The sequence below is a fragment of the Tursiops truncatus genome, chromosome 1 (assembly GCF_011762595.2).
Source record: "Tursiops truncatus isolate mTurTru1 chromosome 1, mTurTru1.mat.Y, whole genome shotgun sequence".
NCBI lineage: Eukaryota > Metazoa > Chordata > Mammalia > Artiodactyla > Delphinidae > Tursiops > Tursiops truncatus.
In genome coordinates this window covers 25,650,352-25,676,137 of record NC_047034.1, presented here as the reverse complement: position 1 = coordinate 25,676,137, position 25,786 = coordinate 25,650,352, and the positions used below count along the sequence as shown (strand labels likewise).

The following is a 25,786-nucleotide window of genomic DNA, read 5'->3' as shown; positions in this document are numbered from 1 at the left end:
AACCATGATTATCCATTGAAGGGGTATTCTAATCCTTTGAGTATCTGAAGCAGTAAATTATGTTTTGGAAGAATGCTTAAATTACTTACGATGTTTAAATTTTTTAAAAAATTGTCTTTTTATCCGTTTTTAAAATCTAAGTTATACCTGCACATAAGTTAAAGGGTTAAATCATTTGACAAGACTTGATATGAAGGACACCAGTCCACCACTGGGAATGCAGTGGGCATTTCCTGCTTCCATTAATATCTATTTCCATATCCTATCATTCCTATGTTCCTACTAACTTGATATAGTTAGTTTTAGACTACCTATTACAGCAGCTCTCAACGTGTACTCTGTGGACCATTTGAGTCCCAAGATCCTTTCACTGGGTCCATGAGTTCAAAACTATTTTTATGTAACATTCAGACATCCTTTGGCTTTTTTTTTTACTGTGTGGACATTTGCTCTGATGGTGTAAGACCACGATGGGTGAAACTGCCAGTGTCTGCATGAATCCAGGCAGGGGCACCAAACTGTATGAGTCACTGTATTCTTCATCTTTTAATTACTGAAGAATTACAATTACACATTTGGAGGTTTTTTTTAAAGTACATTTCCACTTAAGAATGTCCTTGATGAAGCAATAAAAGTGATTAATTTTATTAAACCTAGAAATGTGTGTTGAAATGTGAGGTACTTCAGTGATGTACAATGGTTGTCTCGGGGGGAAAACACTTATGCAATTGTCTGAGTTGCAAGCTCCTGGCCTTTTTCCCCCTGTGGAACACATTTTTACTTGAAAGAATAACTGACAGGCAAATCATAGTCATTCAGACTTAAGTATTTTGCAGACATTTTCTCAAAAATGAATGCAAGGGCTTGCTATTTAGAGGAAAACAACTGATGGGCTAGGTTTACCAGTGAAAAACTTTGAGCTGTCAGTTGAAGGCTCAATTTTGGAAAACTTGATTTTTCCACCATGAGCCTTGAAAGCTTCCCAACACTTAAAGACTTCTCTGATAAGATTAGTGGTGATAATAACAAATGTGATTTTTTTATATTGCATAATAGAATGTATCAACATCTGGAAGATATGTATAACTCAGTAAATCAGTATTTTCCAAATGACCATTGCATTATGTTACAAAATCTTGTAACATTATGTCCATTCAAAGTGCAAGGTAGCCTAATGGATTTTAGTACGACAAAGTGCTAAATATTTATCAATGTAATTTCAGATTGCTCATTTCAGTGAACCTTTAGGAAACCACCATTTGTCAATTTTTAGTGTAGTATCAGAGAAGAATATCCACAATTATCTGAAAAGGCTATTAAAATAGTCCTCCATTTGCCAACTTTATATCCATATGAGGTTGGATTTTCTGCATATGTTCAACTGAAACAACATACCCAGACATAATCCACAAACCATAAGCCAAACACTAAAGAGATTTGTGAGCTAGTGGGAAGCAGCCGCATAGCACAGGGAGATCAGCTCGGTGCTTTGTGACCACCTAGAAGGATAGGATAGGGAGGGTGGGAGGGAGACCCAAGAGGGAGGGGATATGGGGATATAAGTATACGTATAGCTGATTCACTTTGTTATACAGCAGAAACTAACACAACAATGTAAAGCAATTATACCCCAATGAAGACGTTAAAAAAAAAAAAGATTTGTGAAAATGTAAATCAACCTTCTCATTAAATTTTTTAACAAGGGAAAATAAATATATTTCATAAAATGTTACTTATGCCAACATATAATGAGCTTATTGTTATTTTAAAATAAATAAATGCATATATATTTTAAGTTTTAGTTTAATTTCTAAAATGGTGAATATTGATAGTTTTAAGAGAGAGCAACCTGTCTAGACTGTGCAGGTCATAAATCTGGGAAAGAAATCTTGAGCAAGATGTCATGATCATTTTAGCTGATATGTTTGAACATTTTAAGGACGGAGTTATAGAACACAGAGGAGAGTTTGGGGTTGAATTAGTGATAAATACACAGAAAACTAAGCAAGTTGAAAAACAGAAATATTATGCCATAAAAGAAAGCTCTTTGGGATCCTCAATAATTTTGAGATTGTAAAGGGTTCCTGAAACTGACCAGTTTGAGAATCACCGACCTATTGCTTAACCACCGAGGAACATGAGGGTTTAATCCTCTTTCACCACCACCCACCCGACTCCTACACCACAGATATGCTCACTTCTTGTCTTCCCATTGCTCCAAATTTTGGTTCAATTATTATGACTATATAAAGACTGTATAAAGGTATTGCTATGACACAGAAAGGCTGTCTGCAGCTGACCCATAAAACTGTGATTACTTTTCCTTTAAGTATGCAAGTGGGGCAGATTTTTCGATCCTGTGGGTCTGAAACATCTCTGTTCTTTCTTGACACTTGATTAATAATTCTTGGCTGGGTAATAGAGTTCTAGGTTGGAAGTCATTTTCCCTCAGAATTTTAAAGGCACTCTCTAATGGCCTTTTGGCTTCCTGTGTTAACGCTGAAATCTGTATCTTGATCGTTTATATAGAACATTTCTCATCTCTCTCTTTCTCTTAAGAAGCCCTTTATCCCTAGTGCTGTGAAGTTTCACAGAGATGCATTCTGGTATGAATCTATTGCTATCTGTAGTCCTGGCGCCCCGTGGGCCTTTCCATCTACAATCTCATGTTGGCCTCTTCTAGGATATTTTCTTTAAATATTTGTTTGATAGTTTTCTTCCCCTCTATTTTCCTTGTTTATTTTTTTCTGGAGCTCCTATTATTAGGTCTTACGGTCTGGTTTAAAAAAAAATTACGTTTGCTTTCCTATCTGCCAAACTCTTCTTCATTTTCCTGTATTTTCTGGAGGATTTCTTCAATTTTATCTTTTAACTATTTTAGTAACGTCCTCATTTCTGCTATCATTTTTAATTTCCCAGAGCTTCTTTTTGTTGTTGTTACTGTTCTTCTCCAAATCTTCCTTTTTTAAATGGCATTCCATTCTTACTTTATGGATATAATATTTTTATTCATCTCTCTGAGAATATTATTGAATGGGTTTTGTTTTATTCTGTTTTAGTTTTCTCTATATCTCTCTTTCCTCAAGATGGCTTTGTTTCCTTTTCTCTTTTGTATTAGATGCTTTCCTCAAATATTTGGTGATCGTTGGCTGACTGATCATATTTATAAAGGAGGCATAAAATAGCTGAATGGAGGAGCATGGGAGGGGATTGAGTGTGGTCTTACCTGTACAGTAACAGGTCTTATCTGTTACCTGAAGGAGACATTTTAAATTTTTTCTTCAGTTCTTTTCTTTGGAGAGTCAGAAAAGACTCTTCTTCTACGCTGGTGGGTGCCTGTTTTCTGGGACCTGAGAGGAAAAAGACAAGGGAGATCTCCAATTCAATATGTAAACTTTGACTTAATTGCTCTTTTCTTAGTTCCTTGCACTTAACTGTGCCTAGTGGGTTTTAGTCTAGAGACCCTGGGATTTATCATCTCAGAGAATAAACCTTTAGACTCTGCCGGGGTGGGAAGGTGCAACCACCCAGAGCAGAGGAAGGGATCTGGAGCTCTAACTACTTCTTTTTTTTTTAAACATCTTTATTGGTTTACAATTGCTTTACAATGGTGTGTTAGTTTCTGCTTTATAACAAAGTGAATCAGTTATACCTATACATATGTTCCCATATCTCCTCCCTCTTGCGTCTTAAGCAGACTTTAAAAACCAATCCCTTTGCCTTAGCTTCCTCACACCTACTTCCAGTGGAGCCATCAATTCTTGAGCCTTTTAAGGGTTTTGAGGTGTAAACTGGGTTGTTTGCAGCTAGCTTGCCCATCACTGGCTTGGGACTCGTCTTTCTTGGGTCTGCTAACTTAGTTACTACTCACCGATCCGGGTTCCAGCTTCCAAAATTATATTGCAGTTGCTTCCTTTCCCATTTTCTTTGGCCTTGTAAGTTTATGTCCTTTTCAGAATTCTTTATTGTCATTTTATTAGGGTTTCAGGAAAGAGCAGTCCCAAGTGCATGTATTGAACCCACCATCCTTAACCAGAATTTTTTTTTAATATTTAAAAAGCATAAAAAGTATCTTTAATATTTAGTATTAAAATAAAAATATCTTTAGCATTGTATTAGTAGGTGAAATTGCTAGTAGTAAGAAGTATTTATTCAGACCCTACTACTTCTTGAACAAAGTTATTTATTTAAAAAAATTATCCATACCTGCAATATTATAGACCTAACAAAAGTAAGCAGTTCCATTTTGGTTCCAACATTGAACAATCATAATGTAATATCAGGTTCAAACGCAAGTAGATCTGGGCACATGTATGTGTTGAAGATAAAGCAACTACTGGGGTGTTTTAAGGATGCGCTGGTTTTTGAGGATGGAATTTTCTATGATCTTGATTTACTTGATTTGGCCAATTCTTTTCCTTTCCTTTCCCAGAAACAGGTCACATTATGACATAAAAGTAAAAGTTCAGTAGTATAGCAGGGACACAATGTCAGGAAAATATGGAACTTCTTTGTTCACTGGGAAGTGAACCAGGTGCAAGTAGACTTCCTTGGACACTGCTACCTGGGAACAAGCCCTAAAGACCCCGTGGTGTGCTGGAACCCATGCCTGGGCCATGGTGGGAGAATTTACACCTTAGACATGGGCAGTGCTGCAAATCAAGATATTTTTTCCTGGTTTTAAAATCCACACCAGCACATCATGCCTAGACCTGACGTTACTCTCAGGGCAGTCTGGTGTACTCCCAAAGCTTCATGATCATGTCATTAAGTCAACATCACAGACATTGTATTTACTTGTCATACTGTGGCCCAGGGAAGCCAGGTGATAAAGTGGGAAAAATACAAAATTTGGAGCCAGAAAGCTTGACATTTAGATCCTTCCACAGCTACTTCTAGCTCTGTGACCTTTGGCAAACTTCTCTTGGCCTCAACTTCACTTTCTGAATCTGTAAAACAGGGAAAACCAATGTCTACCTAGCAGGATTGTTGTAAAAATTAACCCCAGTGACAGTTATTGTTACATCTACATCCTCCCCAGCTACATCCTACAGAAAGCCCTGGCTCTGTGGGCAGGTACCTCTGTGGTCTATTTCTGTTTCCCAGCAGGGCTGTGACATCATTAGTTAGTGTCCTGATTTTCATAACAAAATACAAACTTTACCTTTTGTTTATCTGGTCTCTAAATTTTATGAAGCTGCTCGTTCAAGAATGTAGGATCAGTGCACTTCAGACTCTCACGAGAGTATAACCTGAAGCTTCCTTCTCTCCAGGGCTCAGAATCCCGGAGGAGGAGGTTTGGTTAAGGGTCAATCGTTTAAAACACTACTTACAAATTATGCAGCTATTCTAAGTTACATCTTGGAGTAAATTAAAATACTGAAGAAGATATTTACATATTTGGGCCAAATCAACTTAACCCTTTTTGTAATCACCCACTCTGAACTGTGTCTTGATCTGCTACCTTCAAGCTTGCATCAGAAATTACTACAAAAAACCAACTATTTTAATGTTGCTCAGCATTTGCTGTGAATTTTGAGTAGGAACACTGATTATCCATTGCACAACTCCATGTCCCTGGTTTACATTGCCCTACACAAGACCTCTGTCCTTGGTACAGGCAATCACCTTTTCTCTCCCAAGGAACTGGTCTGTTTCATCCTCATAATCCGGAGTTTTGAGACTCGCAATATTTCCCTATTCACCTTTGCAACAGGAACATTAGGATCAAGTTTTGAAATTAATCATGAAAACAATGTAAACATGTCGTTTGGCATGGTAGATCTCTCCAGACCCTATTTTCTGCACGATCATTTCTATTTTAGTAATTTTGTTGCTTTTGTCCTTTTTTTTTTTAACGACATGACAAATTCCTTTTGGAAATAGATGAATAAATAAATGAATGAGTTGTGAATGAGTGAAGGAAGGTTAGTGACAGTTTCATAAACTGTAGTGTGAGGCACAGTTGGAGGATTTTAGGCTGGACAGAAGACAGAGGCGGACGAGAAAATGTCTTCAAGCGCTTGAGATGCTGTATCTTGGAAGAGACAGTGGATGCTTTTTATTGCTCGGTAGGATAGAAAAAGAGCCAGTGCACAGACTATCCGTTAATTGAGTCATTCATTCCCAAGTTATTTCTTGTGTGCCTGCTTGTCCAGGCACTGATGAAGCAAAGTTCCCTTCCCTTTTCCTGCTTTCAGATTTCTTCCCTTTTAGGGAAGCAGTTTTTATCTGACTGCAAAGGAGAACTTTCTAAACATCAGAGTTATCAAATCGTGGATATGTGTGTATGTATCGAATACATCTATTGCCTTGCAAAAAGTAGAGAGCTTCCCGTCTCATCTCTGGAGGATCCTGAAAAGGGGCTGAATGACCCTGTAGCCTGAAAGGTACCCCTGCATCAGGGGAGAGGGTGGATTTGTTGACCTTTAAGGTTTGGCCCTGCTCTGCTTCCATGATTCTCTTTGACTTGGAGGTTTTGGTGCTAAGATTGAGGATCATTTTGTTTCAAAATAAGTAGGTTTTCAGCGGGTGGGGAGAGGGAAGGCAGTAAAAAATGCCTCGGCAAGCCAGTTCCTTTACTCGGTGGTCCCGGGGATTCCCACAGGTACCTTAACCCTTGATAATCCGGGCTCCTGGTGGCGGCACTGTTGGCGGCCAGGGTTCCAAGGAGCGTGTGGTTATCTCCTTACGGAGAGTCTTAATCAGCTTTCAGAGCCACTGTGAGCATTGCTTTAACCATTGACAGACTTATCCTGCATCTCCCCTCACCCAACCCCGGAAATGAGAGTATGAGAAGGACACCTGGGCCGATCGGAGAGCCAACGCCCAAAGCCCACATTCTTTCTATGGAGAAGACGGGAGGAGGGCCTCAGGCACAGAGCTGGAGCCAGGGGTGGGTTGTGGAGAGGCGAGCCCTTTGCCAGGTGGGAGTCGGGTCATCGCTTTGTGTCTTCTACAGTCAAATCCAGAGGCTTGCTGTGGGAATTAGGTAGGTAGCCAGGACGAGGAGCTGTGCAGTGTAAACTCCTAAAGGAAATTTGCTCAGAAGAATTTTTTCCCCACCATGTATATTCACTCTTAAAAGAATTAGAACAGTTTTGGAAATAATTTTTAACTTACAGAAAGTTTGCAAAAGTAAGTACAAAGGATATACCCATATTCCCTGCACTTGGTAACTATTGTTCACTTTTTTCTGAACCATTTCAGAGTAAGATGCATACACCATGGCCTTTATGTCTAAATACTTCATTGTGTATTTCCCAGGAAATAGGATATTCTTTTTGTTTGGTTTTTTTTTTCTTTGTGTTTTTTTGCGGTACGCGGGCCTCTCACTGTTGTGGCCTCTCCCACTGCGGAGCACAGGCTCCGGACGCGCAGGCTCAGCGGCCATGGCTCACGGGCCCAGCCGCTCCGCGGCATGTGGGATCTTCCCGGACCGGGGCAGGAACCCGCGTCCCCCGCATCGGCAGGCGGACCCTCAACCACTGCGCCACCAGGGAAGCCCTAGGATATTCTTTTGTGTAGCCAGAGTGCAGTTATCAACTTCGGTAAAATTAACTTTGATGAATAACTATAATCTACCATCCATATTCCAGTGTTTTCCAGTTGACCCAATAATATCCTTTATAGCACTGACTTCCCTCCAGTACAGGGTTTAGTGTAGATTAGTTTGCATCTAATTGTTATGTCTCTTTTTGAAGATCTTTTAACAGTGCCATTATTAGAGTTAATTGATTGTCTTAGTGCCTTTTTCTAAGTCTTTAGATAAAAACACTTCTAATCTTAGGGTATATTTCACTTACCACCATCCTTCCGTTCACTTGAAAACCAAGGCAGGATTCTCTGGAATCAAAACCCACTCCCATTCTAGAGAAAACGTGAGGTCGAAGGGAGAGGGGGTAAGGAAATTTGAGTGTGCATTTTATAGGTGGTTGACTTTTCCTTATTTGAGTTAAAACACACAAAAACAGATCAGGGACTTTGAGAGAATCCTCGATTTCCCCTGTTGTCAATCTGACTTATTGCCAAGAAGGACTTTCCTTCATCTTGGAGGAGAAAATAAAAACGTCATTTCAAGATTCTTTGTTTTATCTTGAGACAACACACTCTATGAATCTAGAAACAAAAACAAAACACCTTTACGTTTACTCAGAGCCCTTATTTCAGCCCTTATTTGCACGCATTTTATGAGTCAACAGCGACAACACACGGGATAATTAAGCCCTTCTATGCATGCAGTGCTTTGGTTAGCTCAGCAAAGGGTATAGTCAGCAATTCTGGTCTCTGCCCTCCAGAACAACTTGCTTAACATGCATCAGTATGCATTATTAAATATAATAACACCTCAAGTAAAAATATGACTAACACTTGCAAGACATAACACAGACTTAGAATTATTGGGGTGATTTTTTTTTTTAACATGGCAACATTTAACCACAGAAAAACAGTAATTTGCCAAAACTTACTTTAAAAAAATCAGAGACACAGTACCGGCTTTTTGGTTTAAACCCTTACTTTAAAAATACCCTATATGGGGACTTCCCTGGTGGTCCAGAGGTTGAGACTTCGCCTTCCAATATAGGGGGTGTGGGTTCGATCCCTGGTCGGGGAGCTAGGATCCCACGTGCCTCGGGGCCAAAAAACCAAAACATAAAACAGAGGCAGTGTTGTAAGAAGTTCAATAAAGACTTTAAAAATGGTCCACATTAAAAAAAAAAAATCTTAAAAACAAAAACGCCCTATACAAATGTCTTTTTTAGTATCTACTCTAAGAAACAGAGGGATGATGAAAGAGTAATAGAAGGTAGCATTGTTTTTAAAGGTTACAGAAGCTTAGTACATAGCTTCTTTGAGTGAAAAAAGTTAAGTGGAAAAGAATATAGCTTCTCATTTTCCCAAGGTGCAATTTTATACAGAAGAGACTTCACAGTGGTCTGTATTTAAGAGGCTGCAGGGGCTGTGAAGGCTGGTAGAGGATCTGATTGGTAACACTTTCTAACTTACCTCTGATAACTGTTGACATAGACTCTTTCTGGCTGCCCTAAGTATTTTGCCTTTTCAGCTGGCTTGCTTTCCCTTTGCTTATTTTACTATCAGTTATAAACAGGAAAAAAATTGGACTTTTAAAACAACATGTAATTTTAATATTTTCTGAGTTTATAATATGTTAGATTCACAGTTATAATCTGGGGGAGGTGTGCCCACAGGGTACAAAAGCAATCATATAAATCGTGAATTCTTTGAGATGATCTTTCCCAGGCTGGTCAACAGTTCTCTAGACCTTTGCTGTCCAGAGGGGTAGCCGTCAGTCATATGTGGCTACTGAGCATTTTGAGATGAGCCTAGTTTGAATTGAATTGGACTGTAAGTAAAATACACATTAGTTTTCCAAGACTTAGGACGAGAAAAAACAATGTAAAATATTCCATTAGTAAGATTTTTTTTAGACTGATTACATGTTAAAATGACAATATTTTGTATACATTGAGTTAAATAAAATATATTATTTAAATTAATTTCACCTGTTCCTTTTTACGCTTTTAATGTGGCTACTGCAAAATTCTGAATTACACATGCAGCTTGCTTTTGTGGCTCCCATTATGTTTCTATTGGACACTGCAGATCTGGAAAGAAAGAAAATATACAGCAAAAAAAAACCCCACACAAAACCCAACTCATTCAGTGTATTTTTAGAGTACATCACTGAAGGGAAAGCTGAAATATCCAATGATCCAATTTTTTTGGGGGGGGGGTTAGATTTGGATTTCATTAAACTTCTTTAATTACATCTATTGTAAATCTGCTCTAAGGTCCCAGTTGGGAAGAGAATTGAATCTTTTTGTTTGCTTAAAATTTTTTTCTGAGAAAATTCTGAACTCATTTCAAAAGCGATTTATTTTTAACAGCTTTGTAAAAAGCTTTCCATTTACTGAGATTGGAGGAATGATTAATACTGAGCTCTTAGGAGGCTAAAAAATTATGAAAATTATCCAGAAACTCCTGAAAGGACATTTCTGGTCTCCTGGAGAGGCATCCAGGGGGACGTAAGAGCCCTTAGAAGCCACAGATAGTCATCCACTTCCGTGTCCCCACCTTCCTTTCAATAAACGAAAACATTGGGAAAGATAAAATATTTATTCCTAAGGGTCTGTAACTGAATTGATGGATATAACTTGCTGGATGTTATTGCCTGTGTAAACCCATGTAACTGTGCACGTAAAGCATGTTTTTATTAGTTCCTACATAAAATTTTGATGATAATGGCAAACAAAGGACCAGTTTAGTTTAGCTGAGTTTGTTCTTATTGCTCCAGCTTTGAATAGATAAGGAACAGTACAAATAACATGTCACCCAGGAAGAGGGTCGGGTCTCCCAGGGCTGGGTCTCCTGGTCAGGAAGGCTGAAGCAGGGCTGCCTGTGGGGAAGCCCTCAGAAGGCCTGGCTGGGAACCTGGTAAAGTGAGGCCAGTGGGGGGCTGCCATTGGCTTTCAAGCCTGTTGTTGAGCAGTTATACTCCTAATTGGTAACTGTGGAGTATTCAAATTTAGTCTCTGAAAAGGCCTGCATAACTGCTATTGAAAGAACTCCCACATACTGTATTTCAACTGGAGACTTACAGAGAAAAAAGTTCAAGTGGCTTATTGTGGGTCATCTCCCACTCTGGGATTTAAACAAAGCACAAACAGAACAAAGTTCCTTTAAACGGGATGCCTTCATCTGAGTGCCTCCTGTCTGTGGTTTGGCAGGCTTGCTGGCTCGAGAGGGAGCCCACGCCTCTTATTCCCACTACTGCCTTTTTATGTTTGACCCTTGGATGTGACAGATGATCCCCATACTGACCTGGATTGGAGGGAAGTTTTTCTAGAATTTGAAGATAAAGCATCTTTCATAAATACTGCCTTTTCCCTCCTGATGACTAGTTAAAAATTGAGTCTGCAATCTAGAGCAAACGTAATTCCTCAATCAGAATTCACGAGACAGGATTCGACACATGTAAAGGTACTTAGGAGGCCAACAGCAAGACAATGTTTTAATTGAATGAGCCTGAAAGATGCGAGCTACATGATCGTCATAGATCTGTAACACTGAAGACTAAGAATCAGCTGAGAAAGTGGGTAAGCATGGTGCACATTAGGTTTACTCTGAGCTGTGGTCTGCCTGGGACTTTAATGAAATTATAATTTGGTAATTAGAGGGCTGCAAAAGTTTAGAGTCTATGTATTAGAAGTACCTACACATCAAAAACTCCTGCTTGGGAAAAGTGTTCCTCTAGACGTCTGGTACTTCTCTCCCTCTGCGTAGATCTACACTGGAGCCATTCTAGACAGCTGGCTACTGGGATTGTTCTTAAAGGTCTCTATGGTAGGAAGGTGGGTCTGTAACCTGCAACCCCACTTTCGGGATGTGTTCCTTTTAGGGCCAATCTAATTTGAGGTTATTTATTCTATGTATTTCCTCAGTGGACATGTTTACTAATTCTCAAATGTGTCTTTGTATATTTCAGAAGTTTCTTCTTAGGGTTCTTCCCCCCAGAGAAGTAGTTTTCATTCTTTTTTGTTTTTGTTTGTTTGTGTTTTTGTTTTTTGCGCTACGCGGGCCTCTCACTGTTGTGGCCTCTCCCGTTGTGGAGCACAGGCTCCGGACATGCAGGCTCAGCGACCATGGCTCATGGGCCCAGCTGCTCTGCGGCATGTGGGATCTTCCCGGACCGGGGCACGAACCCGTGTCCCCTGCATCGGCAGGTGGACTCTCAACCACTGCGCCACCAGGGAAGCCCAGTTTTCATTCTTTCTCAAAGACACTGCTCGACAGAATTACTCCTCCAACAAGAGCGATTGTGGGGTGTGAGTATGTGTGTCCACACGTGTGTGCTTGTTTACTTTGTCCTCATCTTGGGCTCTGGGAAAAAAACAATCTACTAAGTCTTAAGCTACTATAAAATGTCTATGTGTTGTCCTGCTCTTGCCAACTTTGTGTGAACGTGCTAGTGGTAAGCCCTGTAGGAAGTCAAATAGCAGAGGTTTCAATACTTGCTCCAAGAGGGTTGCTCAGAGGTGTAAAGGTATTCCACAGCAAGATTTATTTCCTGCCTTCATGGAACTGACCTTCTGAAACGGGTATGTTGCTGTCCATGCTAATACGGGGTTACTGCAGCCTCTATGTATTCTCAATTTGTGTTGAAAATCGTAGTTTGGGCCACTAGCTTCTTTCTACGATGGCCTTGCTGATTCCACACTCTGGATCTGAGAACCCGGGTCTGTTTGTATGGTTGTCTGTCCCACACGTGGAAGCCCTGTAGACTTCAGCGTTACTTTGTGTTACGGGTAGAGTCAGGGTTTGGGGAGTCGAGGAAAGATGACAAGCAGACTTAGCTGAGATGTTAATGTTTCGTTGCTTTCTCTCAAGAGGTTGTTAAGAGAATAATTCAATTTTGGGAGAACTGCAACCAGACTGATTTGTTAATACAGTTTAGAGTCTTTTAACTCGGGATTGGATGAATAGCTTTTCAAGTGTGTATGAAAGACGAGAATCCCAAAAGATCAGCTCTATTTTAAATAGCAGACTCCAGGGACTCAAGAATTGTAACAGAAGGGCAGATATGGAAGAGATGAACTCCCAGGTCCAACTCTGTGTGAGAATAAAGCACGGCACTGGCTGTCATCCCTGAGGTGTCGGGGTCTGCCAATCTGGCTGGCTCTGGGTTGCTAGCTGGGGGAATCTAGTTAGATAGGCTCACAATAAGTTAGTTGGTATTGACTTTGCTGGGCCTGACCCATATTATAAAGTTCTAACAAGTGGAAAGTATAGCTGAGCTTTGGGAAAAGCCATAGCATGTACAATAGAAGAGAAAACCAACATCTTAAATGAACAGAGGAGAAATTTAAGCAGAACCACCAAGTGAAGAAATTAGGACACTGGATGGAATGTTGCAGCCGAAACAGAAAAAAAGTAGACATTTATTTAGTAAGGACACATGAGATTGTACAACTTTGGCTTCAACTCACACAGAAGGCCTTTGTCTCTTGGCTAATTAATGATGTTCAAAGAGAAGAGGTGCTGAGAAAATGACACGGACTTGAAGAAATCAGACAACAGCAAAGTTAGTAGCAGAATTTCATTTTACAACTCATGAGGCCCAGGATTTTTAAATATCCCAGAATTTGAGAATTCAGAGTTAAGGATGTAAGGGGCACCCAAACATTATTAAACGTCTACGCATTCTCAATGTTATTTTTACTAGTGAAATACACAATGAAAGCATGCATATGTAAAGAAATGTATTTTAGTACTCATCCAGATCCCCTGGGTGAGCTGATTTAGAAAACCATCAAATGCACTTTGTCATAGGTCTGGGGACGGGATGGGGATCTGTCCTGACTGGGATTCATGATCCAGAGTTTCCCAGGAAGCAACCCTGCTGAGCTGTTCTCTGAAGTCTGGACAGGTAGGAACATACAGAAGTGGAAATTACCAGCCATGTGGAGTGAGTGATCCTGAACTCAGAAGGGACGAGACAGAGGAACAGTTCCAGACGTCTTCACAGGATTATTTTAGGTCAGCCCACAAATGTTTGCCTACTCCTGTGCAGCTCTTCAATGAGAGACTCTGAAGCATCGGTTTAGAAGCTTAAGCCGTTGTTATTTGAGGAGAAGGACAATTGAGAGTGTTTTTATTTGATATTCCTTATGGCAGATCCCTGATTTTGGAAACGAGGTTGTAGAGAGGTTAACTGACTTCACAAAGGTCCCGCAGCCAGCTGTTTGGCTACAACCAAGCCCCTGGCTTATTGCTGAACTACAGAGCCTGGCTCGCTCGCTGTCTCTCTCTGTATGTATTTCGGGGATTTTTAGAGTTCTGCTGTCCTATTGTTAGCTTTTTGATGTGCATTTAAGTAAGTGCTACAATTGACTGGTAGTGCCACAAACCAGATGTGTGATTTTGGACAACTCAGCTCACCAGTCTGGACCACGGTGTCTTCATGTTTACACATGAAAGTTGGCCTAGACTCTATCTAAGGACTTTTCCAGCTCCATTGAAACATTTTTGTGAAAATTGCTTTTTGGCTGGTGTAGGATTTGGCATTTCTGCAACTGGTAAGCAGAAAATGTGAGGTCAGTTCAAAGCTGGAACTGTGAAAATCTGTGCATCGCTTTGGAACAACCAGCTGACCCTTTGAGAGAATCAGCCCCTTGTTCACCATTGATGGTTTGGTACAGTACTGGGGAAAGCTTTCTGTTTTGTTGTTGACATTGACATATTTGTATGTTTTTGCATAATGGCCACACAAATGTTAAATTAGGGACATGCTTTAAGGTGAAAGAGGAATATTTCTAAACGTCCCTGCTTTATATTTGATGATGACTTTAGGCACCACAGAGCACATTCAGTGCATTATCTCATTTCACCCAAGACACAGATTCATGAGTTCCCCTCACTGGGGAAATTAGGGCTAAGAGAGGGGAAATAACTTCCCTCACGTTGTCATCAACCAAGCCATACCTAGAATGGGATCCTTTCATTCAGTGCAATGCTTACCAAGGGCCTGATGCGTGGCATACCCTTTCCTAGGGACTGGGATTACACTGGCAATTCCATTTGGTCCAGCCTGTCTCCAGTCTGGGCATCTCTCCTTTGTGGCTGTGGTGTGAGCAGAATGAATCCTATAATCTAGAGCCAGCCTCAATGCTGTCAGCTTCCTTGAAGGACTCCAAACAAGGACGAGCCCCTTCCCTGGTGCTGGGAGGCCTGCAGACCTGGCTCTCATGACTCCTGGGTCAGGGCTCCAGCAGTTGCCAACCTCGCCCCTTCTTTGTGCGGACTCTCTGTCTACCACCCCAGCATCCTGAGGGCTGTGTGCGTTCATGTGTGTCTGTGTGCGTGCATGCACGTGTGTGTGTGTGTGTGTGTGTGTCTGTGTGTGTACACATGCCTTTGTTTGTTAAGTTCCCAACATTGTCCCCTCAGTTTTGCCCAGAAGGCAAGGTTGCTTTTGCATTTAGTGAACTGGCTGTTCTGCAGACCTTGGTGGGTCCCTTACAGCAGAGTATTGTCTCAGGTCCCTCTTGACTTTTTCTCACAAGAGCTCAAGGAAACTATGAGGAAGTAAGGTGCCTACAAGGAATGCACATTTAAAATTCCAGGCCATGAGGCGCTGCCGGTTTTCTTGAAAGTTTTCCAAGCATTAGCCAAGACAGGTGAAGAACAGTGGCGTGCTCTAGGAAGGGACTGCTTCCTAAAGCTGCATGGCCACGTACAGACGAACACAGCAGGTCAGGCATGGATGGAAAGGCCACGATCTGTATTAGAATTAAATGCTACATCAGTTCTGTAATCTAATGTCCAGTTTCTTAATCTTACTGTGTTTTCTCTTGGAAGCATAACTAATAAACCATGCCGTCTGTAAACGTTACATGAGCAAGTATTGAGATATTCAGAAATTCTAAGCCCTTTTTTTTCGGAGATTAGAACTATGTTTTGCTTTTTATTGGAAAAGGGTGAGAGAATGGCTCAATTTTGTGACATGGGTCTTTAAACTTCTTCCTTCACACATTTTATCCTCAGGCACCTCAGGGTTCTACGTGTAGCTGAAGGTCTTGTCTGATCCCGGGAAGAGCTAGGACAGGCAGTGGGACTTCAGCCTCTAAGCTTTATTCTGTCTCTCCTGGAAACCATGTGCCTAGGATCGCTTGCCTAATATTCCAGAGAATTCCAGCTCCCTAGCTGTGGCCACCACATGCTCACACTCAAGCTGGCTGAAAGACACTGGTCTCGTCTCCTTTTTAAAAATCTTTTTCTGTAATTTCTTTTTGTTTTTCTCTTTCTTCCCCTTTCTCCTGTTTCCCTCTTTTTTTCTTTGTCTCTGTCCCTTGGCCTCTTTGTTTCTTTTTTTTTTTTTTTTTTTTTGCGGTACGTGGGCCTCTCACCGCCGTGGCCTCTCCCGCTGCGGAGCACAGGCTCTGGACGCGCAGGCCCAGCGGCCATGGCTCACGGGCCCAGCCGCTCCATGGCATGTGGGATCTTCCCGGACCAGGGCACGAACCCGCGTCCCCTGCATCGGCAGGCGGACTCCCAACCACTGCACCACCAGGGAAGCCCTCTTTGTTTCTTGTTTGCCTTTTCTTTTCCCCACTCCAGTCATTTATCTCACCAATATATTGAATGAAGTGTACCCTGAGATACCTTATTTTTTTTTGAATAAAGCTTTGTCTAACCTGTTCATAATTTTTAAAATCAGGTGAAAATAACCTTTATCCCTCAAAACCAAACAAAACTCAAGCAATGCTAACGCAACTAAATTAAGTTTATTTTTATTTGTAGGTATTTGTAATTAATGTATTAATTGATGTATTTATTAGGTATATTCCATATCCAGACACTGTGCTATGGTGGTAATACTGAAGTGAGCAACACCCAGTCCCTCTCCTCACAGGGCTTGCTATCTAGTTGGGCAGAGAGACCAGTGACAGGCAGTTACAAAACAAAACAAATGCTCTGATACAAGGGCAGCCGTGCGGACCATAGGGAGGGGTGGCCCTGATCATCCAGGGTGGAAAGAGTGCTCAGGGCATTCCTGGGGCACTGGCTCTTGGAAGTGTTTGGGGTGGGGTGCAATGGTAACCTTCCCCCAGTAAAAGAGCCGCCCACGTGATTCAGGACATGAAAAAATCCTTTAGTTCTTCCAGGTTCTCGGAGCTGACCTTGGGGCCCAACCCCGGTGCCAGGATTGGGTTGATGCTGGTTGCTCTACTCAGTCTGAGTTTGCTTAGTTGCAGATGGAAAGTGAGATCGGTTACATCAAGATTCAGACCATTTGATTTTGCTTTCATTTGATCCTAAAAATCACAAAACATTGGATAGAGCAAGCCTGTGGGCATATTGAGAAATGATTCAAATGATCCTTTTCTTTGCTCTTCATCAACTCTTTGGCTGTTAACACATTTTCTGAATGGGGCAGCCACAGTTGAAGAGCCATACATTCTGTGAATGATGTGATCAGTGCAAGATAAACTCAAGGATGGAAAGAAAGGAAACCTGGCGTCAATACCTCCTCCAGGGTTTTTCCCATGTGGCAGACAGAGTTAAAGCTATTATTTGGTGACAGTTGTGCCTTGTTCATAGGGTTGCTGTCAGGATTAAATATGGCAGCATATATACAAAGTTGTTAGAACAGACCCTGACTCAAAAACGATAATGAGTAGGATGACGCCCTATGAGGATGCCTGAAGTCACTTCTCAACGTTCTCTCAGGCTGAGACTAACCTCATCATGGCAGCTAGACGCCTGGTATCATTGTATGTCTTTGAATGTGTCACTAAACCACCCCACAAAACATACTTGAGCACCAAGTATTAAAAGTATTGTCAGTCAACCTATTTACATGTATCTATAGGTAGAAATACTACAAGCTTGATGGTAAGACTTTATTTGTTTTAAGATATTCTTTAAAGGAATATTTGAGCTCTGCCTTGAGCTGCACATCTCAGAACTAATATACATCAGTGGAACAGGATAGAAAACCCAGAGATAAACCCACGCACCTATAGTCAATTAATCTATGACAAAGGAGGCAAAAATATACAATGGAGCAAAGACAATCCCTTCAATAAGTGTTGCTGGGAAAACTAGACAGCTACATGTAAAAGAATGAAATTAGAACACTCCCTAACACCATACACAAAAATAAACTCGAAATGGATTAAAGAACTAAATGTAAGGCTAGACACTATAAAACTCTTAGAGGAAAACGTAGGCACAACACTCTTTGACATAAATCGCAGCAAGGTCCTTTTCTGACCCACCTCCTAGAGTAATGGAAATAAAAACAAAAATAAACAAATGGAACCTAATGAAACTTAAAAGCTTTTGCACAGCAAAGGATACCATAAAGAAGGTGAAAAGACAGCCCTCAGAATGGGAGAAAATATTTGCAAACGAAGCAACTGACAAAAGATTAATCTCCAAAATATACAAACAGCTCATGCAGCTCAATATCAAAAAACAAACAACCCAATCCAAAACTCGGTGGAAGGCCTAAATAGACATTTCTCCAAAGAAGACATACAGATGGCCAACAAACACATGAAAAGATGCCCAACATCACTAATTATTAGAGAAATGCAATTCAAAACTACAGTGAGTAGTTGTGACCTCGCACCAGTCAGAATGGCCATCATCAAAAAATCTACAAACAATAAATGCTGGAGAGGTTGTGGAGAAAAGGGAACCCTCCTGCATTGTTGGTGAGATTGTAAATTGATACAGCCACTGTGGAGAACAGTATGGAGGTTCCTTAAAAAACTAAAACTAGGACTACCATATGACCCAGCAATCCCACTACTGGGAATATACCTTGAGAAAAACATAATTCAAAAAGACACATGCACCCCAATGTTTACTGCAGCACTATTTACAATAGCCAGGACATGGAAGCAACCTAAATGTCCATCGACAGATGAATGGATAAAAAGATGTGCTACATATATACAATGGAATATTACTCAGCCATAAAAAGGAATGAAATTGGGTCATTTGTAGAGATGTGGATGGACCTAGAGACTGTCATACAGAGTAAAGTAAGTCAGAAAGAGAAAAACGAATATCGTATATTAACGCACATATGTGGAATCTGAAAAAATTGGTACAGACGATCTTATTTACAAAGCAGAAATAGAGACACAGACGTAGAGAACAAACGTATGGATACCAAGGGGGAAAAGGGGTGGTGGGATGAATTGGAAGATTGGGATTGACATATATACACGATTGATACTATGTATAAAATAGATAACTAACGAGAACCTACTATATAGCACAGGGGACTCTACTCAATGCTCTGTGGTGATCTAAATGGGAAGAAGGAAATCCAAAAAAGAGGGGATATATATATATATATATATATACGTAGAGCTGATTCACTTTGCTGTCCAGTAGAAACTAACACAATATTGTAAAACAACTATACTCCAATAAAAATTAAAAGCAAAAAAGAAATCTAAGGGAAGAATCCGAAACAGAAATGCAGCTGGCCCTTTGTTGTACCCTGCACCTCAGTCTTTTCTAAAGCATTTGGGTGGCCCTGCCCCTTTACCTTTTAGCAACACAAAGAATAAAAGAAGACAGTCATGTGCACTGAGGGGCCAGATTTAAGCCCTGATAATGGGTATCATGAAACACAGCAGCCTCCTCTGTTTGCTGACTCATCATTCAGGGCGGAACCCTGATGAAGGTGAGGCTGTAAATCCAGGGTGAGGAAAAGGCAGCTCTCCTCGGCCCCGGGGAGCACCGGTGTGTGGAATTCTCTGTGGCAAGAGGTCACTGAGTCAAAGCTGTGGATGGATAATTTTATGGCCGCTAATAAAATTTATAGCCAAAGCAAGTTAAGATAATAAGGGTAATCAAACACCCAGCCGTGGGACATAAGAATCCCATCATGGCCCCTTGATGCTGGCTGTGGGGAGGGGGTAGCTGGACAACACAGGAGGACTATATCTGTGTGACTCAAGGTAGCCGCGGGGTCTCAGAGGTGGTCTGTGCCCCGTGGGAGTCACAAGGACTAGGCCAGGCCAGGGACCAGGTTCAAGTTAGGCGGCATTGCCTGTGCTCCGGGGACAGCATGCCAAGGGCTGGAGGGTTAACCGGAGCGTTTAAATGCCTAAAAGTCACAGTGGCATGGGAGAGGAGCCGAACCAACCCAGTTCCAGAACACTAGTTATGGAAAAAATGTTAACTGACTGTTCGGGTGGGACATGGCAGGAATGAGGGAAGCTGAGGAAGGACGGCGTTTGACCTGGTACAGAAATCAAATGAGGTTTAATCCAAGAGCCCAGTTCCGGTGGAGGCTTTCTCCAGCCCCTCCCAGCTTTCCTGGTCTCCTCGCCTTCCCGTTGCTCCCTCGTCGAGGGCTCTGGCTCACCCCGTCTCCTGCAGGCTTCGGGCATAGGCTGGTGGGGTCCTGTCCCTGAGACCCCCCTGCAAACTCACTGTCATAGTCCCTGGAGGACTCGGCCTCGACACCCAGAGTCCTCATGACTCCCTCGAAAATGACAAAGCAGGTGCAGGCCACCTGGGACAAGCTGAAGGGGATCAACTCTTTGGTGTTGTGGCGTTTCTCTTTCGTTCCTTTTCTTTTTTCTTTATTGTGGTAAAATATACATAACCTAAAATTTCCCCTTTGATGTTTCTGAACAGAGAATCTTTTGTCCCTTAGGTGAGTTTCACATGGAGGTCAAATCTCACCACCTCTGCTTTGTTCCAGGAGAGTGGCCTGTGCACCAGAACAATTTCTAAACCTTGAGCTACTTATTCAAGCAATTCTAGAAATATTTAGAGCACCTATTATGTGCCAGGTATTGCATTAGGAGCTCTGAACTTTCAGATACAACCAGATAATTGAGTTTGACCCTGGAGTTATTATCATGATTATGGGGCTGCATTTTAAAATAAGAGGAGTACTGTCCTTACAGCTTTGGTTTCTGTCCAAGTGCTTTTTCTTAGTCCTTTCAGTGAGCGGATCTTGGGCTGTCCCGTTATTTATTTATTTAAATTTTTTGAGGTACACGGGCCTCTCACTGCAGTGTCCTCTCCCGTTGCGGAGCACAGGCTCTGGACGCGCAGGCTCAGCGGCCATGGCTCACGGGCCCAGCCGCTCCGCGGCATGTGGGATCCTCCCGGACCGGGGCACGAACCCACGTCCCCTGCATCGGCAGGCGGACTCTCAACCACTGCGCCACCAGGGAAGCCCTGGGCTGTCCCTTTAGTCAGCAGTCCCCTGGTGCTCTTTATTCTAAGTTGTTTTTTTTTTTTTAATTGTGGTAAAATGTACGATATAAAATTTACCATTTTAACTATTTTTAATTTACCATTAGTTCTGTAGCATTAAGTACATTAAGATGATTGTGGTGCAATCATCACCGCCATCCATCTCCAGAACTTTCCCATCTTCCCAAACTGAAAGTAGGTGCCCGTTAAACAGTAACTCCCCGTGTCTTCCTCCCTAGGCCTCTGGCAACCACCATTCTACCTTCTGTCTCTATGAATCTAACTACTCCAGGTGCCTCATATAAATGGAATCATACAATCTTTGTCCTTCTGTTTTTTTGTTTGTTTTGTTCCGTTTTTGTTAAAATATCTTTAGAAGAGATTAGTGGAAAACACATTTTATTGTTCTAGTTTTCAGTAGCTTTTCTTCAGGCAAAAAGAGCCAGCAGTAGTTAACTTGCTGCAATGTCTGCTGAGACTTCTAAGCAAACACTGTGTTGCCGTATGAGCTCTGGCCCTTTTACAAATCCTGCTTAGGAAAGGTGCTTACTACCACTGCGCACGGCACGGGAGCCACCTTTGCAATGCATCACTTCAGTTCTGGGTAGGTCTGGTTTCCAGGTGGAGAACAGACAGGCAGGGTGAGATGAAAGTTGAAATGCGATCAAGTTTGCCCAATCGCTCAGGGGCAGAAAGCACTGACACGACAAGAGTGCAGTGGAACCCCTTAGGGAGGGCTGAGGCCAGCACAGACACTGCAGAAGAGGAGACCGTTCTGGCTTCGGAGACATCGCAGTGCTTCCCTCCTGAGTGGGGCATACCTCTTGTTTCTTTGCCTGCCAGGATCGAATGAACATATCTCATAAAATGAAGCATTTTGGTCCCCAGAAGGAGGGGTACAGAGGTAAGAGACACGCGCCCATGGCTGTTCCAAGAATCCTCTGTGCTGCTCCGTCCCTGGGTCACAAAGGGCAGCTGCTCCCCAGGGAGATCCTTCAGGGGAGGGGGGAGGGAAGGGGCCAGATGCTGTTAGATCCAGCCCCAGAAGTGACTCAAGTGGGGATTGACACATGTTCCTGCAGTGCAAGCGAAGACTCATAATACAGAAAAGGATGGAAAATTTTCTCTCCCCCCTACTCTCTGATAGGAGCAAAACCCAAATAAGTCAATGGGGGCCTATCTCACTGCAGTGTGATTATTAGAGGAAGATGCTGTTCTCTGTTACCCTGTGACTGAAATGCAGGGTCTGCATGATCAGCTGTAACCGTTTATCTTCGGTTTGGGGATGCATTTGTTGATCTTGTCCTTTTCAGATTTGCTTACCTCGTTTAGGCTTTTTGAAATTGTATTCTGCTGTCCTTGTTCCCTAAGAGTGCAACCACTGACAGCATAGACAATACCAAGGGTTGACGTTAGTTGTGTCCAGTCTTTTTCAGGATAACTGTGAGTTAGGCTGTGCTAACACACATCAAAAATATTTACTGAGGGCTTCCCTGGTGGCACAGTGGTTGAGAGTCCGCCTGCCGATGCAGGGGACGCGGGTTCGTGCCCCGGTCTGGGAGGATCCCACATGCCGCGGAGCGGCTGGGCCCGTGAGCCATGGCCGCTGAGCCTGCGCGTCCAGAGCCTGTGCTCCGCAACGGGAGAGGCCACAGCAGTGAAAGGCCCGCGTACCGCAAAAAAAAAAAAATATTTACTGAGCACCACTGTTTGCAAAACATATAAAAATATTAAGTAACAGTGTAAGTAGTAATAACAATAAAGGAGATACCCCCAAACAGTGAGATACAAGTTGCCTAACAGAAAATGCTTTATATGTTATTTTCTGGGATTTGAGGTCATAATGCCATTAAATATAAAGACTGAGTGGGATGCATCTGCTGTCCTCAGAAATCTCTGCACAGGAAATGGATACTGTTGGTGTCCCCTGCTGCCCCGGCAGAGTCCAAGGGAGGTGGCTTTCTGGGTCAATAATGCCATTTAAGATGAGCCCCCAAGTTGTCACACTCTGGAAGCTCTCAGAGTCCTTCCCATCAGTGGAGAAGTTAAAGGTCAATGGCTTATAGATTGCGATTTGCCATGTGAAAGCAACCTTGGTTGATAACAGCCAAACATCTTTTGTCTTGATTCTGTGGTCGAGATCGTAACTGAATTTCAGATCCGAGATTTCTTTGTGAACAAGTATACGGCTCCTCATGTTGAGGTAGCAGTGCAAAAATGTAAATGTGCTTGAAAGACATGACTCTTGCCTAGGATGACAACGTAGTGAGCGGCTTTATCTGTGAGAGGCAGCTCCCTGTGCACGCGAACGGTAGCGGGGACTCCCGTGCGCACTGAAGACCCCACATGGACCAGCACACATGTGTGCAAACACACAGGCGCCCCCCCCGCTCCCTGTGCCTGGTTCCTTTACTGCCATCCCGTGTTTCAGTGACCACTACCCTCGGGATGTGATGTGGTGTTTTGAAAGTCACAGATACTTGTTGCTTTAGTGAAACCATCCGGTGTAACAGAGATGGAGAGCAAACAGCAGGTTTTAATCAGAACTAAAGCAAATGAAATCCTGTGGTGAAAATCTAGTCCCCCTAAAGTTAGTGATTGGGACCCCCTGGCAAGTTTTCAGCTGCTGCTTCTAGACTATGACATACACACATAATCAAGATAACGAATCCTTTCCCCCAGAACTTTGCGCTTTTCAGATGTGTTAGACGAAGAGATTGAGGTGTTTGAATTTTCCCACGAAGAGTCTTGTAGCTTTCACAGTATCGTGAGAGAAAACATTAAGTCAGAAGAGTCTGAAAAGCAGAGATAAACCATAGTCCCCTACAAAGAAGGCTTTGGATTGCAGACTGTGCAGTGAAGCTAAGGTTTCCGGGAACTCCTGCTGTTTGGGCATTTTCTCTTACAGTGGATTGCGGGGAGGGGGCCCCTAGAGCCGCCTTGAGGGGACAGTTAAAGTGGGAATGAGGGTTGGACTGGGGGAGGGGAGGGCAGAGTGAAAATGTCACAGAATCCAGCAAATCCGGGCTCAGCCTTGGCCCCTGCTCCCTAGCTGTTTTCCCCTGGGGAAGCAGCCCCAGGTTTCTGCCCCTCGGTCTCTTAGAATCCAGCTTCTGCAGGACTGCAGTGAGGGCCCCGGGGGGAACCGACCACGACAGCACACCCCTTAGCCCCATCTCACACACATCTTAGCACATCTCACGTGCTGCCCACCTGGCCTGGGAACCAAGGGTAGGGGCCGCTGCGTGACTGGAGAGGCGCTTGGGGTTCTCGGCGAGCTCATCCCCATGCCCTTTGGAGAAGCCAAGTCTTCCGGGCAGATTCTTACAGAACAGAGCCTTCATTATAGCTAGCAGCAAAAAAGCAGGCCCCTCTTAGAGAGACTTGCTTTTGAAGTGTGGGGAGGCCGCCCGCTGGTAGGAAAGGCCACTGCCCTGAAATAAGATTCGGAACCAGGGCAAGAGTGAATGCTGCTGCGTAGGTGGTCTGCTTCCAAGGAGGGGGTCGCCTAGGGAACACAGGGTTGGGGTAGGTGTTAGTTTTGTCACAAGGATGATCAAGGAGGGTCGGCCGCACGTCGCTCCTGAGACCCCATTCTGGTGTGGAGAGCTGTGGGATGGAGGGAATTCACGGTGAGGTTTGTTTGGGGACACTGTCCGGGATGGCATCCTGTACCACCGGTGCTTCGTAAGTGCCATTTCGTGGTGACAACAGTGTGCGTGCCCACGGCCAGGTCCCCGGTTGTTTCAGCCGTCCCCTCCAGCATGCCTCACTCCGGGAGAGTGGTAGCTGGTTGAGGGGAGCCCACACCCCAGGGGCTGCAGAGGAAGCCCAAAGCGAGGTGACACAGGCCCTCTGCCTGGGAAGCAGCCCCTGCCAGTGCGGGGAACGTCCCCCAGGCCACTGGCTGCTTTTGCCGTTTCCTCTCCCGTTTCTCTGATGTGGGTTGAGTTTCCTTACAACGCATTGAATGAATGAGAATAAGAAAGTGTGTATTGGCAGAATTACAGCTGGATAATGCCAAGGCTTTCCAAGTCAGAGCGTGAATTTAAGCAGAGCAAAGTTTCAAGTCTGTGGGGCTCAAGAGTGATTGCTGTTCTTCTAATAATGAAAAGTACAAATGTTTGATGTTCAAAGGTTAACCAACGGGACTCTTTCACTGGCCTTCTGGGCTGCTCAGCACAGAGTGGAAACTGTTCTGATCTTTGCCTTATCGCACTTGTATTTTCTAGGCAATTAGAAACATTGTCCACTCAGCATTTAAGAGGTTTGAACCGGCTGGAGACCTTTTTTTCTTTCCCCCCAAACTAAAGTTTCCTTTTTAAAAAAAAAAACTGACAGTTTTTCCTTTTTGCAAGTAGACTGAAGTTTTAAAGTAACAGGCTTTCAAAATAGCACACTTAGGACTTGCCTGCATAATTATTACATTTGTCATGGGATTAGCACTTTCCGAAAGTATATTTCTATGCCAGTATCTTACTTTGCCCAGAAGTGTGGTTCTTCATAGTATATTATGTGCATTTAGGCAAAATAGACCCAGCCCCCATTCACTAGAATTTGCGCTATAAATGCAATTATTGCCAATAAAATAGAAGCCATTTATCTTAATGAACCAGTAGGAAAATTAAGTCTGTTGAAATGGTCTAAACCTTCCAAGAAAAAAAAAAAAAAAACCATTGGTAATTCATGGTGGGCTGTATCTATTTTTATGAGCGTCTCTAAGTCACCTCTTTGCTGACTGCCTACAGCAAACAACAACGATACACAAGTAGTGTTTTGTTTAATTTCTTCTGTTCATTAGCAGGTTCACTTCTCCCTTAAAAAAATGATATCTTTGCCCCTCTTGTCTATTTGAGAGCCTTTAGGGCCTTCCTAGTAAGAAACCAGCACTAGTTGGTCCTACTGGTCTGGTCTTGGGCTGCAGATAGTGTGGTTAATGGCTTCTGCTTTCCCCTCCAAATGGAGGGGGGACACAGAAGTAATTGAAACTTACAGTGTCAGGGCATAATTGTATTCCGTTATATTT

At 42.8% G+C, this 25,786-nt stretch overlaps 1 protein-coding gene across 1 annotated transcript in view; it reads left to right on the top strand.

Annotated features, from left to right (window-relative positions):
• The window catches only part of KIF26B (kinesin family member 26B), a 506,655-nt gene that overhangs the window by 208,288 nt on the left and 272,581 nt on the right, over nucleotides 1-25,786 (top strand). The gene's annotated exons all lie outside the window — the stretch shown is intronic.